The following is a 15,771-nucleotide window of genomic DNA, read 5'->3' as shown; positions in this document are numbered from 1 at the left end:
ACATTCGTGTCTCAAATTACAAATTGTAACATTGAACGGGACAAGCAACACTTGAGCTCACATATACAAAACACAACCCTACAACAGTAATCAGCCAACAGCTGCTGGCTCAACAACTTCACAAAATGTTAAGTGAATATGAAAACACAATTTTTCTTAAAAGCACGTTATAACAAATATAAATATTTGAAAATGTCATTTTAGACAACTGAAGTGAAAAAATTCTAGAACAATAAAACTGGCAAATTGAAAACAGGACAATAAAATACACAAAACAGAGTTCGGGAGTGTTATTGCTTAATAAAAATTTCATCTTGAACACGTTCATATTTCATGCATACAGCTAGGTTCGGCTTTATGATAAGACCACTTTGACCACTCATACGCAATGCAAATGAACATTAAAAAAAGGGTGTCAAAGAATTTTAATGGATGATTGTTATAATTTTCCTGAAAATATTTTGTTCATTTTAGAACACAGAAATTCACTCGGAGGCTATACGTTGCAACACCCACCACTTGATCTGCTGGCACTGGACAATGTATTTATTCCCTCGCTGCCCCTGCACGAGCTCTCAAGGTAGTGACTACCTTTGTCGCCGGCATTAAGGTGCTCAAGCATACGCCCTTTCGCACCACCATCAATTCCTCCAAAACTGTAAAGGTCTGCTTTGCAGACTTCAAGTACTGCAGGTTGTATGCCCAGTACATGGCACATACAAGAGCGATTCCTGACGTGAAGTCAAAGACGTTAACGGATACATGTTCGCACACCACCTTAATTGAGTCGGACCACAGTGGGCTGCTCCCCGTGTACAGCAGAGTCGGTTGCGAGTATGCAGTATCTGGGTCCTGTAAAAAAAAGACAAATAATGCTGAAATTTAGCTGCTGTAAAAAAGTTCTTTATGTGGACAGCCATCAATATGTATAAATTATTACTCTGGCTGTCTTTAGCATGCCACGTGGACTGAAAACTAAAATACCTGCGATGATAAGTTACAGGGAAAGCTCAGTTATAGTACACCCCCCGGTTATGCGAAGACCCGCTTCTTATGATTAATCATTGGGGTCGCAGCAACCTGCCTTTAGAACCTACACATTAAATACGCCGGTTGTATAACGCACAAGTACACGCAGCTAGCTTCATGTGACGCATGACTCGCAAACCTGACACCCTTATAGCGGTTCCGAGGCGCAACCCCTACACCAAATATGAATACTCAAGGTCGGGTCTAATCAGCCGGTTTTACTTTCGCCTGGACGGAACTGTACAAAATTCACGCCGGCTCCGTCTGGACGGAACGCTAAGCTCTCAGTTGTAATCCGTCTGGGAAGGATAACTCACAGCGCTCTGTTCCGTCTGAACGGAACTTTAGCACTTGTACATCGTTCCGTCTCGACGGAACGCTAGCCACAGCCTTTACTTTAACATTGCGCTATCTCCCGGCTTGTCTCTTTGTGTCACCACTTTTTTTCTACTCGTTTCTTTACTACCCCAGTATGCTCAAGGCATTATCTCAAGCAATCGCGACTGCAGCCGCTCGTGTCTGTTTTTCTGTTAGTTCACAATCGGTGAAGGGTGCTCAGAGCCACAAGGTCAATTTTTATTTTTCTGGATGAGCACAACAAACAAATGCTCCAAATGCCACTCACGCTTGGTGATAAGATCAAAATAACCGAAGGGACCGAAAAAACGCTGAGCTACCGCCGACCCTTCCGTCTACATTCGTTGCTTCTTTGTTCACGAATAACAGCAGGCAGTTCCATTTAGCAAATGCCCTGCTTCACCCATTGCATTGGCATTCTCGCACTTTTGCTATGTTCAGCTTTATCCCATGGCACACAGCTAACACAGCAAAACGTTTTTGGAGCGCAGATATTGTGGAAGTAAATTTTTTTTTCAAGAATAGGTGCTTAGGTCACGCACTCACAAATTACATGAGGACAAGTTACACAGTAAATACCATGTTGCGCCGAACCATTTACAAAGCGCTGTTGTCTGTTCATTTTCGACTTCTCATGTCTGTACCTAGTCTGTGCTACTTCAAGATGTTAAAAAGCACTAGCAACTACCCCGCTGTGGATCTTCCCAAAGCTTGATTTTGCTGGCTGATATCTTAAACACACTGGTTCCTTCCCAGGGTCTGGAGTTCCCCTTAAGGCTTCTCTTTGTGGTAAGTTATAAAATTGAGGTTATCAAGACACCAAAATTTTGAGTGCACTTCACCTTTAGGAAAGCAAAAAAGTACATGGTCAGGGATATTTCGCTACCGGTGGTCAAAGTAACCATAAACGTTAAGCCTAAACACGTCAGCCAGCCTTTCTAAAGAGCAACAATTTTTTCCCAGTTGCTCTCTCTTACATGTACAGCATTTCTTTTAGTTTAATATTGGGTACACCCTAATATTTTTAATGCCGAGGGCAACTCAAGCCAAGAGCCCTTTGCCAATGTTGCCATCTAATTCGCAAATTAAGCTCACTGTTCTCACCAGTATCGTGAAGATGTCATCCTCTCTTTCCTTCACCAAATGAGGCAACCAAACGGTAGCGCTGACACCTTTTGCATCTGTAAAGAGAGCAAACTAAAGTTGTACAGCCGAACCCAACTGATGGAAACCATTTTCATCGATTTATCCAGTATGTCGAACTCCTTCCGGTAACAGTATAGTTGCAGTGAAAAATATAGCAAAAATTACGTCTATATCGAATAAAAATACAAGCGAAACCCGCTATATCGAACGGCAAATGACGCAGGAATGCGCCCCCCACCCGCCGCGGTGGTTCAGTGGCTAAGGCGTTGCGCTGCTGAGCACGAGGTCGCGGGTTCGATTCCCGGCCGCGGCGGCCGCTTTTCTGATGGAGGGGAAAAGCAAAAACGCCCGTGTGTACGAGATTTCGGCGCACGTTAAAGATCCCCAGGTGGTCAAAATTAATCCGGAGCCCTCCACTACGGCGCGCCTCATCGCCTGCGTTGCGTCGGCGCGTAAAACCATGCAATCAAGGAATGCGCCCCTCCCTCCCCCCCCCCCCCCCCCCCCAAGTTGGCTTTTCCTCAAGGTGAAAGAGAAATACCGCCGGCCCATTTATCTCGGCCGCTCGTCATCAGTTGGCGGCTCCTTCCCTCCTTCTCGCTCTCCCTTCCTATCGTAACGCACCTTCCCCGTCTAAGGCGAGTTGTTGCACCCCCATGCAAAAATATGATCGTGGGCTGTCCTCCAGGTTTTTTTCGTTCTTTGAGTTTGTACTGCTCGCGCTTTTTAGGCTTTTTTTCCGAAGTGTAGCTGTGGGGGCTAGCGCTAGAAACGTTTATTTGACGGCTCAGCTAGCGCGAAGCGGCCGAATTTGCATTTCGCCGTGAAGTTGGCAATTATAAATCGAGTCAAAAGCGGTGTGGAGCTATAGTACTACAAAGGAATTGTCATCTAGTGCAAGATAACGCTGAATGCACACATGGCGTGCACACAAATTTCCTTGCCTGCTTCCTTGTGCCTGATTTCCACGTACGTGTGCTCGTTAAGGAGGATATTCCCCGCTTTTTGCTCACGAATGTGGCCTTGAAAACGCTCCTGCGCGACCCTAACGCATAATAATAGTTCACTCCAAAGCCCACACAATGCTAATATACCTTTAGACCGGCGGCCTATGAACAAAACGCTTACGGTGTGCAAGCTGCAGGAGGATGGTGCGCAATTTCATGTTTATACAAAAAACAAAACATCTACGCGTTGCTGGAGCAGGCGAGACCAGGCTTGCGAGCAAAACATAGAAATGGTCTAGTAACGAGCACAGTCTCTGCGCAAGAATCAGTCACAGAAGTAGCATTAAAAGCGTTCTGCGCACCGCCTATATTCCTCTAGCACCAGCCACTGTAAGCTTACCGACGCGGTATTCAGACATCATAACCTGAAAAAGCTGAAAAATAAAAACCGCATTTCACTGTGCCTCGCCGTACCATTTAACCACAAAGCTACGCCAGCTTCCTCGAGGTCCGTGTGTGCGGGATTTCGGCGCACGTTAAGGATCCCCAGGTGGTCAAAATTAATCCGGAACCCTCCACTACAGCGTTCCTCATTGCCTGCGTTGCTTCGGTGCGTTAAACCCTTCAATAAATCAAGCTTCCTCGAGGTACCCGGCGTTTGCTTTGGTTGATGGCTACTGAAATGGAACAGTTGATACACTTTCAACCGTTATCAAAGGGAACCTATTTAACACTAGTTTACCTTCGCAAACATTATAGTGAGAGTGAGGGATGGGGAGGGGAGGAGGGCAGGCCCATTAGTGCTAGTAAAATCTGCGGAGCGGGCAGTACTGAGCATGGTTTGGGTGCGAAGCAGGTGTCGATCGTTATTTGCTCAAGTTACTGCACCCTACAGGCAAAGCTATGTCGGCAATGTGACGCCAGCACACAGGGGGAGCAGGCACTCGTGTGAGCCGAGCACGCAGTGGCCGTAGATACCCTATACTATCTCGCGCCAGATCACTAACAATTGTTGTCAGCGCTCTTGCGGCATGGCGACAAAGCAAACAAGCGAGCGAGCAGACAGCAACATATCGCAGTGGGACACGCAGCCTCGCTCCCGATATCTCAACAACGCATGTGCGTGTGTTTTCCTCGGGCGCTGCCAGGTGACGGCACCGGGATCTTCGGCTGTGCGCACCGCGGTTCGTATTTGAATTGTCCATGACTGTACGCGCAAAATTATATTCTACCAATACATACGCGTCCCGCATTTGTACGAAGTGACTGCTGCTTGGCGCCGAAATAAGCCGCTGTCGAGCACCTACTCGTTTCTTTTCATGTTGACATTTCGCCCCTCTGTCAGCCTGAGCCAAATTCATCAAAGCGCACTCAGCATTCCGTGTTCAGGGTCAAATAAAAGCGCCAGAGGAAGTGAAACAAACTTTCACTGCGCCTTGGCCGTGGAGCGGCCATCGTGTTCAAGGTCGCCGTTTCGTCGGCGGCGAGCCATCGGCGGCGGCTCGCGCCAACGGTCATGCTGCCCTGTTCGCATACTGAGGCCCTCGAAAAACCTGCCACTCACGCAGAAATGAGGTTGGACGTTTCTGCCACGACTGTCCGCATAGTATTCAAGCAGCATATCTTACACAATTGAGCGTTATTCGCAAAGTGCACGAAGTTTTTTCACGAGGGAAAATCTCTCGCCGCGGTGAATACTTCACTTACCTCTATCAGATGCAGTTGCTGTGTTGCCGCAGCTCCGTCCGTATATCTTCCCTTATCATGGACGCTGTCCTCACGTGGAGCACGGCAAAAGCACTGTAAAATTGTCGCGACACTGACCAGCGAAACCACGTAGTTACGAAAACCGCCCTAACGGCCACAACACAAAGAACGCCTCGCCGGCGGAGCGCACAGGCAGTTCAAAAGCTTCCACTCCGGCTCCTCGCCTGCTCGCGGGAAACGCCTGACGTCACACCTGCGGCGACCAATCAGAGCGGCATCTCTTTTTTTTTTTTTTTTTCTATGCTCCTCGACTAGGTTCCCCTCTCCCGCCAAGTTGCGCCCCGTACCGAGTCGAAAGAGAGTCGCCAAAATTATGACTCTGATCGGTGACTCTGTTTTGACTCACCAAGCGTTAAAGGTAGTCGCGGCGCCGGGGACTCTCTTTTGACCACCTTTTTTCTTAGAGTGTACCCCTCCGGTTTCGACACACCACCTGGAACTTTGAACCCCGAACCATCACGAACTTTGAACCCCGAACCATCACGACTGCACCTCTGGGACGTGAGGTAGGGCAACTCCATTGCGGCCGCGAACACATATTGTGGACATTTCATTACCGTAATTAGTCGTCGCCCCTTAATTCCCGGACTTTGACTATTCCCCGTCTGCTTGAACTCTTTCCCGTGTTCCATACCGTTTTTTACCGTTCCTCAGTGTTTATTAGTTCCACGCTGTTCGTTAGTTTAACTCTGTTTTTTTTGTGTATTTGTATTTGGACATTAAATTACCGTATTTACTCCTCCTCCTTCATTCCCGGACTTTGATTATTCCCTATTTGCTTGAACTATTTACCGTGTTCTATACAGTTTTTCACCATTACTCAGTATTTATTAGTTCCCTGCTGTTCGTCGGTTTATCTGTGTTTGTTGTGTGTATCTGTTTGGGTCTAGGGTTACATAAACAGTGTAAGGTCCACTTATGACAGCGGCCAGTCGCCTGGGCTGCGCGTTAGAACCCGCCGCTCTGTCTAGCGACGTAGCATTGCCAACACTGCACTGCAGGCGTCGCTAATTCGTCACGGCGCGCACGGGAGACGGATTGTCGGGCCCACCGCATACCTCAAGGATAATCCCCCATTGAGAAACAGACAGCGCCGCCGGATTCCGGGAACGTCTGCTAGACGCGCGGAGGTGGAGGGATTACCGGCGTCGGGACGAGCGCGCGCCGTGCAAGAAGCCATTGTTAAAGCGCCCCCGCCGGCGCAGTGCACTGCGCCAGCGTCTTTCGCGCTCATCCCTCGGGGTCGTACACGCCTGCTGGCCCGCGGGCGGTCTGTTGACCCAGCGAAGGCGGCGACTGATTGAATATTCCGTGGAGTGCTGAGTGACAGCTGCCTACGTGAATTTGGGCACTCCCATACGCGTGTACGAACGCTACAGGGGCGTTCCCGTGAGAGTGTGATTTCGAAGTCGAACGTAAGGCCGAACTTGGCCGTTGGAAATCGTTCTTGTCTGAGCGCTGAGCTGGCAGTTCCCGGCGGGACAAGGAGTCTCGACCGTTAATGCTAGGTCGGGGTTTTTGAGCCGCCTAGTCGAGGTTAAGATCGCGTCGGAGGTTAAGGGTACAGCGCCGTACCGGGCAACTAGACGGATCTTGCGGCGAGACAGGGTCTAGGCCGTGGTTTCTCGAGCGGTTTGTGTACGCTCCGAGAATAGGAGAGTTAGACGAAGTTGAGGAGCTCGAGTGATTTGTGCGCACTCGGAGCTAGCGTCTAGCCGAAGTTAGTTCTTCCTTTATTATTCATGTACCCAGTTTTCCTACTGTAAATAGCTGTGTATAAACCCTTCGTTTCATTTAATCAACCCCAACGCCTTGAGTTCGTCATTTCGACCGCCGTCTCCCAGAACTTCAACACCATAGCCTGCCAGCCTCCTGCCAAATCAACCGGAGTCCGGGTGATTGGGTTCCTGATCGACACCGGACTTCGGGAAAACGATCTTTACTAACAGAAAGTCTCGTTTCCCACAGGTTATTATGTTCTTTATTATTGTCGGCCTAACCTGACTACGAGTAAAACCGCTGGCTTAGGCGGATGACATTGCTCTGTTCTGTGAAAACAAGGAGAGTATTTATACTGTAGTCCAGGTCACAAAACGGTTCAGTACCACCACCGGAAGCCTAGGAAATTGTGGAAAAATGTTTGGGGGCTCTGACATGGCGAATGGCAATCCAGCCCCAGTACTTTGCCAACTTAGGCTGGGCAACAACCCCAGTTAGGTATCTGGAAGCCCCCCTTTAATTTGATAGAGATAGCGAATCATATTGGCGAGAACAGACACAAGAAACTCGCGCGAAAGCGTTTAAGTGGAAGGGGCTTATTTATCCATGTTTGCTAGGGCGACCATATGTAATTTGTTCTTAGTATGCAAACGGTGGTATGTGATGCAGGTGTTGCACTGTTCGCACACGAACGTGCAAATGTTGCATGGAGTGCTCGCTGTTTTTGTCTATTTCTACAACTGGGAGAGATGCAGTCATAACAACCTTTTTAGGCGTGTGAAAAGTGGAGGAGTGCGGTTAGAGCATTTATTTGAGCGACAACTAGTAAATAGATTTCTTTTTTCGAGATAGGTGACCCTTTCCTTCGTACAATGTGTCAAATAATGCTAGGTAGGTTTATCCCCGATATTATTACTACGACTGAATATATGAAGACGAGTATTTTTGGATATTTTAAGGAGGTTGAGGCCCGCGTGAAGTTTTTGAACGTAAGATTTTCAAAGGCGTATTTAGGTACAGTTACGCATAAGAAATTTTACCATGATATTGTCGATGTTGTGTTCCCTGTTTCTATGTATAGGGTCATGTACTGTGGAAGGCCCGGTAGCGATGTGCCTAAGTGGGTTAAAAGAATGCAGATTCAACCAGGGGTCAATTTCCTTGTGTTTAGCTTACATACAAGGACATTATTAGTACGGACGCTTATGGATGCAAGAGGGTTATTTGTACCTTGGGGAAGAGATAGTTTTAGTTGTACATCACTAGAGACGATAGACAGACCGTATATTTGTGCACTGTTGGGAGGGAGTACATTTTTGGGATGTGCTACAGAGGACTTTTCACAAACATTTTCCACTAGATCTTCACGGTATCCGTTTCCTTGCAATAGATAATGAGGATGGAGTGCCTTACGATTTATTCATGGCACGGGGTCTCCATAGTATATGGCGCTCACGCACAGGAAGGTTGTGCAATGATATTGGTGCGCGATGTGCAAGGAAGTATTTCAAATGGAGCATTGGCCGATCGGTTAATCATTACGTTCCACAAGAAACTTTCAGATTGGCTGCCATAAATGGAGCAACTAATCGATATAAGAGCATTTTAAATTGACTAAGTCAGCCCTTCAGTGGCTGGAAGTCAACCTCTTGTATGTGTACATATTTACAATGTTAATATGTAATCTGTTGTAAATTGTTAAAGACAGGCAATAAATACCAAGAAGCGGCGTGGTCTGTGCTAACGCGTGAGATTTCCTTGTGTATATATCGGGCGGAACGAAGAAAAGAAAAATGAAGGTACGAACGTTCCTTCACGCCATTGCTGCGATAACGCCGTTTTTCTCGGGGTTAGCTGATCCCATTTGCCAAAACACCCCTTGGGGTTTCTCTCTGATGTATTTTGGCCCTTAAATTCGGAAAATTCCGTGGATCGCAGCAACTTTCTCACGACGAACCCAGCCTCCTCGGCAGCGACCGCTGCCGCTGCTGACATGGCTTCTGAACCCCTGGCATCTCGTGGCATGTCAAACCCTATTCAGCGCTGGAAATTGATGTGGGCGATCCAACAGAATACATCGACAATATAACTGGTGAGAACAATACAGACTTCATAACACCTATGACAGAAAAGGTCAAGCGGCAAGCCTCGTTTTAACACTGCGCCCGACGCCGCTATGCCTGCTCTATCAGCCGCATCATCAACCAACGCTTCCATGAGCTCCTCTCAGCTTACTACTGCAACCAACACAAGGACGTAGACGCCCCTACAACCAGCAAGGCTAACCACGAGACTTCAGGTATGCCAACTCAGCAACCCGATTGCCCATCACCGTCTTTTTCCGCCCTAATGAGCCAGTCAACCTAAAGAAAATAGGCCTCATTCGCGCACCCAGCTATTGAGCGCCATGTCCAGACAATTCCCATCAACTATGCTTTTCAGGTGCGCCTTTCGGAACGCTCAAACCTACTCGCTGTGGACTTGGAATCACCTCTGCTTGCTACTTATCTACTCCGTCTCACGCAACTGGAGGTGCAAGAAACGTCATTCCCGTCAACGGGCCCTTCCTGCCGGGCATGTCAGAGGCGAAATACATAGAATGCAAGACATACCGCCTAATTATCTCTAGCAACACTTGCGCTGTTCGGCCGCAGAAATCATCACTGCTCGTCCGCTAGGCAAGACAAACTCAGCACTTGTCACACTGAGAGAGAGAGAGAGAGAGAGAGAGAGAGAGAGAGAGAGAGAGAGAGAGAGAGAAAATAACTTTATTATGCTTGTTCGGTAGTTGGACATGGTGGGTGCCCCTAGTCCAGGGCTCCAGTCTCCAGGACACCGGTGGCTGCTCTGGCGATTGTTCCGTAGTGCTCGTCGTAGTCGGCGCTGGACAGTGCCTCACTCCACTGCTCCTCTCTTAGAGGGTGTTTGTGAATTTTGTGGCACCCTGCTGCCGTATGGTAGAATGTGGCTACTTGGTTGCAATTGGGGCACAGTTCGGGTATTCAATTGGATACAATTTGTGTAGACGGGAGAGGTGAGGGAAAGGTGTTCGTTTGGATTGAGCGGAGTAGTGTTTGATCCTGTCTTTGCAACTTGGGATGAAGATGTGGGAATTTAAATTCAATTTCTTTGTAGTAGGTTATAATTTCGGAATATATGGCCATAACAGGAACAGGAAAATCTGCTTGGGGGCTGTGAACTCGGGGAAGGGAGGCGCGAGACCAGGCGTGAGCCTGTTGTTTGCCCTCCAGAGTTTCATGGCCAGGGGACCATGTGATTTTGATTGAATTATTTTATTTGTATTCGATTGCTAATCCGTGGGGAGTTTTGCCGACGCACCCTCTCGCCCACTACCTGCAGGCGTTTTGGGAGTCAGAAACAATGTGCATTCGTGCATCCTGTTGACTGGAAATGACTGCTGGAGTGAGTGCTCTTCTTCTGCTTCAATGGGTGATGACGGCCGCACACTAGCAGTCATGGTACGCTGCTGAATTGGGTTTTGCGCACAGATGGCGGCTATGCCGCCGGTACTCGTAATGGCAGCATCTGTGTACCACATTTACAATGAATTCCGGTATCTTCTTTCGATATTACGGCATCTGTCCAACCTTCTGCCGTAGTGGAGTATATGGTTCACGTTTTTTTAGATGCGACGCTGAGAGCATCTCTTGTCGGCGGCCCTGTCCTTCCTGCGTGCGTCCGTTGTTGTCCGCAGCCTTTCCACTCTCCCCCTCTCCTCTCCGATAGCGAATACTCTCTCGCGAGGGGCATTGGATTGGATTGCATTGGATTGGCTTGGCTTGACTTGAATTGGATTAAAGTGGATTGTGTTGGATTGTGTTGCGTCATAGCCGCGGCAGACGCACTGGCGCCGGCGCGAGCCCAGGTGAGAGCGAACACACTCTCTCAACATCTGCGGGTGTGCGGCCCAGCGCGCTCTCACTCCGCCGGTGGGCGGCGCTGCGCGCGGTGCTGCGCATGTGCAGTACTCTCTCTCTCCACGGTCTCCTTTCCTTCGGGCTCGCTGCGCACATAACCGGTGTGCCACTCTCCGGCGGGCTTTCGGTGGACGGTTGCTCTCTGCCTGCGCTTGAACCCCCCTCAGCGTCGCATCACACCAGGGCTCCCGCGAGGGGAGGTGGTCGTAATTTTTTGTATGGGTGCTACTTTGAGGGCCCTGGATATGCAACCAGGAATCTCGTGGGTGGTTGCGTGCATGGTGTCATGTATACGGTAGCCCAGTCACTTTAGGGTTTCCCTACCAGTGTGGCTGGTTTTTAACCTTTCAATTTGGCCTATTCTAGGTGTCTCGAGTATTTCTTCAACTGTATTGCGTATTCCGAGTTCATTTATTTTTCTGTCGATGTCCATTGGGGTAATACTAGCGCCATTTTGATTGCCTTTCTAAGTGCTGCGTTGAGTGTTTGATGTTAGTGGCTGTTAAACATAACAATGGAGCTGAATAGACGACTCGTGGAAATATGAGAGAATTGACAATATTTAGAATGTCCCCTTCTTTTATCCCTTTGCTGCTGTTGGTTAGTCGGTTAAACATTTATAGTGTTTGTTCTATTTGTTTCATTAAATGGTTTAGGGCTGTTCCGCAGCCATTGTCCTGCTGTAGTCTCAGCCACAGCACTTATAATGTCTTTACTGTTGGGATAGGTTTGCCGTCTACGTTGATTATCATCGGAGTGGGTGGTACGTATGTTTTTCCCGGTGCTTGTTTAGAATGTGGAGTAGCTCTGATTTTTCCACCGAGCATTGTAGCCCGCACTGGGAGGCAAACTTTTGCACGGCCGTTGCTGCTGCTTGTAGGGCTTCTTGCTTTTTGCCGTCTGACCTCATGGTTGCCCATATGGCTATATCATCGGAGTATATTGCGTGACGGATATTAGGGATTTTGTTTAGGGTTTCTGGAAGCTTGTGCATTGCTATGTTAAAGAGCATTGGAGATATAACCGAGCCCTGTGGTGTGCCTTTTTCGCTTCTTTGTGTGTCTGTGCGTATATCCCCGATTCCTATCGTGGCCATCCGGTTTTCTAAGAAAGAACACACAATAAATTTTCTAACTCCGCAGTTTAGGTCGTTAAGGTTGGATAAAACTGTTTGGTGGGAGATATCGAATGCGCTTTTTAAATCAAGGGCCATGATTACCGTTTGATTTACACAAGAAGCTGCATCTAACACTTTTTTTCTTTATTTGGAGTAAAATATCCTGGGTTGACAACTTTGCCCTAAAACCGTATGTTGTGGTAGGGAAGGGGTGGTTAGTCTCTATGTATTTCTGCAGTCTATCCAGGACTACATGTTCCATTATCTTACCTACACAGGAGGTTAATGATATTGGCCTCATATTGCCTATTGACAATGTTTTGCCCAGCTTGGGGAGAAGAATCATTTCTGCGTGCTTCCATTCCGGTGTCAGTGGGCCTTCCTCGCAGTGGCTATTGTAGTAGTTTGCGAGAGCTCCTATAGATCTGTCGTCTAGGTTTTTCTAGTATTTGTACGTTATTTCGTCTTTGCCGGGTGTGGTGCTCTTTGTTATCTTATTAACGGCCCCTCTGATATCCGCTTCTGTAATTGGCCTGTCTAGGCTTGGGTTGGCGTCGCCGCTGTACGTGTAGGCATGCGGCCCAGTCCGTGTGGGGTTTCGGCGATATTTGTCCCCGAGTGGTGTTTTTAGTTGTCCCTCTGTTCTTGGGAAATTGTGCATAATCTTGTTTACATTGTGGTTTTGTTGCTGGCTGCTTTGTAATGGGTCCGCTAGTTATTTAAGTAGTGCCCAGGTTTTAGAGAAGTCCAGCGTACTTTTTATGTTGCTACACATGTGTAAATATTTCATGCTTATTGTAAAAAGATGAAATGCCTCTTCACTAACACGTACTAACAGTTACTAAACAACTAAAAAAGAAGGGAGGGAATATGTTGTATATCCGTATTGCTTCCGTAACACCATCAGAAATGGCGCTGTGATCTGTTGTCGTGTACTGTCCAATTACCATTGGCAGTTGTCGGTAGCTCACGCTGGCGTTCGTGTGTGCAGTTTGTTCATTCCGAGATAAAGGCCCAACGCGCCGCAACAACGCAGGTATATTTCGCACTCCGAACATAACATAATTTGTTTTGTTGGTATTTAACTGCAATTCATTAGCGTACAGCCATTACAGTAACTTATGTGAGATAACACACACGAGTCATTCATTTATTTTTTCCAGATCATTCTCATAAAGAATTTTAATATTTGGGGCACCAGACTGCTTCTTGACCAGGATCTTTCTATTTGTTTCCCAAACGAACTCGTAGTTTATTTCTCCAGCTTCTGTACGCGTTTCTTGGAAGGCGTCAGGTTCTGAGTTTCTAAGCGTCCAATTACTTACCGAGGATGCCTTCGAGAAATTTAGTGATTAGGAATACGAACTGCATCGAAATAGGGTTTTCGTTTCTGACAGATTCAATCATTAAAAGAACGGGATAGCAGTCAGGCTTCAGGAGAGTGATTTGGTAGGGGTGCAAATGATACTTAAGTACGGACACTTTCCACTGCCCGATGTTGTTTAGAAAGGGGTGTGGGTTTACCATGTGGCAAATGAAAACGCATGTGACGCGGGTTCTTTCTTCGCTATGTTTACCGCGCTGCCTAATAGGTCTTACGTCAACGAAAGCAGCAAATATACCAATAACACGGTCGAAGATGTTACGGAGCTGCTCTTGAGATTAGTTCCTAAAAATCCGCAAGACCTGATAACATTCCAACCGCATTTATAAAAAGATATGCAGAGTTTCTGGCTACATTCCCAGTACAATTTTACGTTAAGTCTCTTGAAACTTCTTGCCTACCAAATGAAGGGTTGGTTGCCCGTGTGAAACCGATTTTTAAAAAGGTCTCTGTCACCGATTATTGGAAATACCTAACCATCTCTCTCCCCAGCACAGTTTGTAATGTTTTGAACACGTAATTTCGAAACACCTAAATAACTTTCAAGACAATAATAACCTTCTTACTAACGTACAGCAGGGCTTTCGAAGAGGGTTTTCAACTGAAACTCAGTTATTATTTACCGTTCATGAGGTGGCAGTGGTACTTGACGACGGGGGACAGATTATCGCAATTCTACGGGACTTTTCGAAAACGTTCGATTAAGTTCCACATTCCAAGCTAATAAAAATGCAAACCTCGGGCATCCCATACGAAATAGTTAATTGGGTCTTTAATATTTAACTGGCCGCAAGTAATATGTTCAAATTGACGGTGTCTGTTCTCGTTGTCTAATGTTTTCTCGGGCGTCCCGCATGGCTTGGTCTTGGTACCGGTTGTTTCGAACGTTTATATTAATGATTTTGCCCAAGTTGTAAAGCCCCCTGTACGCCTTAGGTTTTTTGCAGACGATTACATCATATTTCACAACATAATGTCTGCCGCTGACCAGCAAGTTTTTAACCAAGCTTTTCATGCAATAAAAGAATGGTAAAATAGGTGGTATATGCTTATAAATTTCGCGAAGACGGTTCACATATGCATAACAAATAAAAAGAATAGATTTGACATCCCGTATAGTATTGGCGGTTACCAAATTACACAAGTGGAAGAACATAAGTACGTGGGATTAACCTTTACGTACCGACTGAACTGGCCAGCGCATATAAATAACTCATGTTCCTCCGCGAGAAAGAAGTTGGGATTCTCGCAGCATAAATTAGGTGATGACCCATAGGCGCTTAGACTTTATGCATACAAAGTCATTGTAGGACCCATAATGGAACCCGGGAGCATCGTCTGGGACCTATACACTATCACTAAAATAGAAAAGCTTGAAAAAATGCAGAGGTTGGCAGCTCCTTCTAGCTATAAACGTTTTAGACGTCGCGACTCGCCTTCACCTGTGCTAGAGCTTGCACAACTTGAGCAATTTGCCAACCGACGTAAAATTGCCCGTCTAAACTTTCTACACATGTCTATTTTGATAAATTGGAACTCGAGTCATGAGAGTACGTAACTAAAAACCCTGGTCGAGCGTCTCGTCACAAACATAGCCGAAGTAATCGACCGTTCTTTGCCCGTACAGACCAATACAAAAAAAAAACTCCCACCTCCCCTCGCGGGAACCCCTGTGTAGATGCGACGCATAGGCGGAGCGGCGAAGGGACCGCGTTTTATAGCGCGCATAACGTTGAGGGGACTGCGTAAGCCGGTCCCAGTCGATGACGACGTTGGCGTACTTGAAAAGCGGCTTGGACTCTATGTGTTTGAGCCAAGCGTGGATGTTGCTTCGCCGGAGAACGGCACACCGGTTATATGCGCAGCCCGCCCGAAGGAGAGGAAACCGCGGAAGAGAGAGTACTGCACATGCGGCGGCCCCAGCGCGTCTGCCGCGGTATTACGCAACGTGCCGCGGCTATGACGCAACACAATCCACTTTAATCCAATCCAATCCAAGCCAATCCAATCCAATCCAATCGAATCCAATCCAATGCCCCTCGCGAGAGAGTGCTCGCTATCGGAGAGGAGAGGGGGTGAGCGGCGAAGAGCGCAGCTGGCGCGGCGAGGAGAATGGCGGAGGGGTGGACAACGCCGACGACAACGACGACGACGACGCCGGAGGGACAAGGCGAGTGAATCAGATGCTCTGCATCTAAAAACTCGGTTTTACCCTGAACTGTTTCCGATTGGAATGTTTTGCTGGAGTGTTCAACATTGCTGTCATCCATTGTATAATGATTACATTCTTACCTGTTGATTATGTATCAACGCGTTCATGTAATTATCTTGTATCCGTTCGCGTGTCTTCCGCGTGTATACGTCCAT

General features: G+C 47.4%; 1 long non-coding RNA gene across 1 annotated transcript; it reads right to left on the bottom strand.

Annotated features, from left to right (window-relative positions):
- Positions 1–494: 494 nt before the first annotated feature.
- Positions 495–5,367, bottom strand: LOC144161952 (uncharacterized). The gene is made up of 3 exons (XR_013320540.1): positions 5,187–5,367; positions 2,491–2,567; positions 495–852 (listed from the first exon to the last, which is right to left on the bottom strand). It is a non-coding gene; the product is annotated as an uncharacterized LOC144161952 (long non-coding RNA).
- Between the last annotated feature and the right edge of the window lie 10,404 nt (positions 5,368–15,771).

The sequence above is a fragment of the Haemaphysalis longicornis genome, unplaced genomic scaffold, assembly GCF_048455015.1.
Source record: "Haemaphysalis longicornis isolate Haplotype H1 unplaced genomic scaffold, Haemaphysalis longicornis Haplotype H1 scaffold_12, whole genome shotgun sequence".
Lineage (NCBI taxonomy): Eukaryota > Metazoa > Arthropoda > Arachnida > Ixodida > Ixodidae > Haemaphysalis > Haemaphysalis longicornis.
The sequence above is the reverse complement of the archived record's forward strand: the minus strand, read 5'-3'. Positions and strand labels throughout refer to the sequence as shown.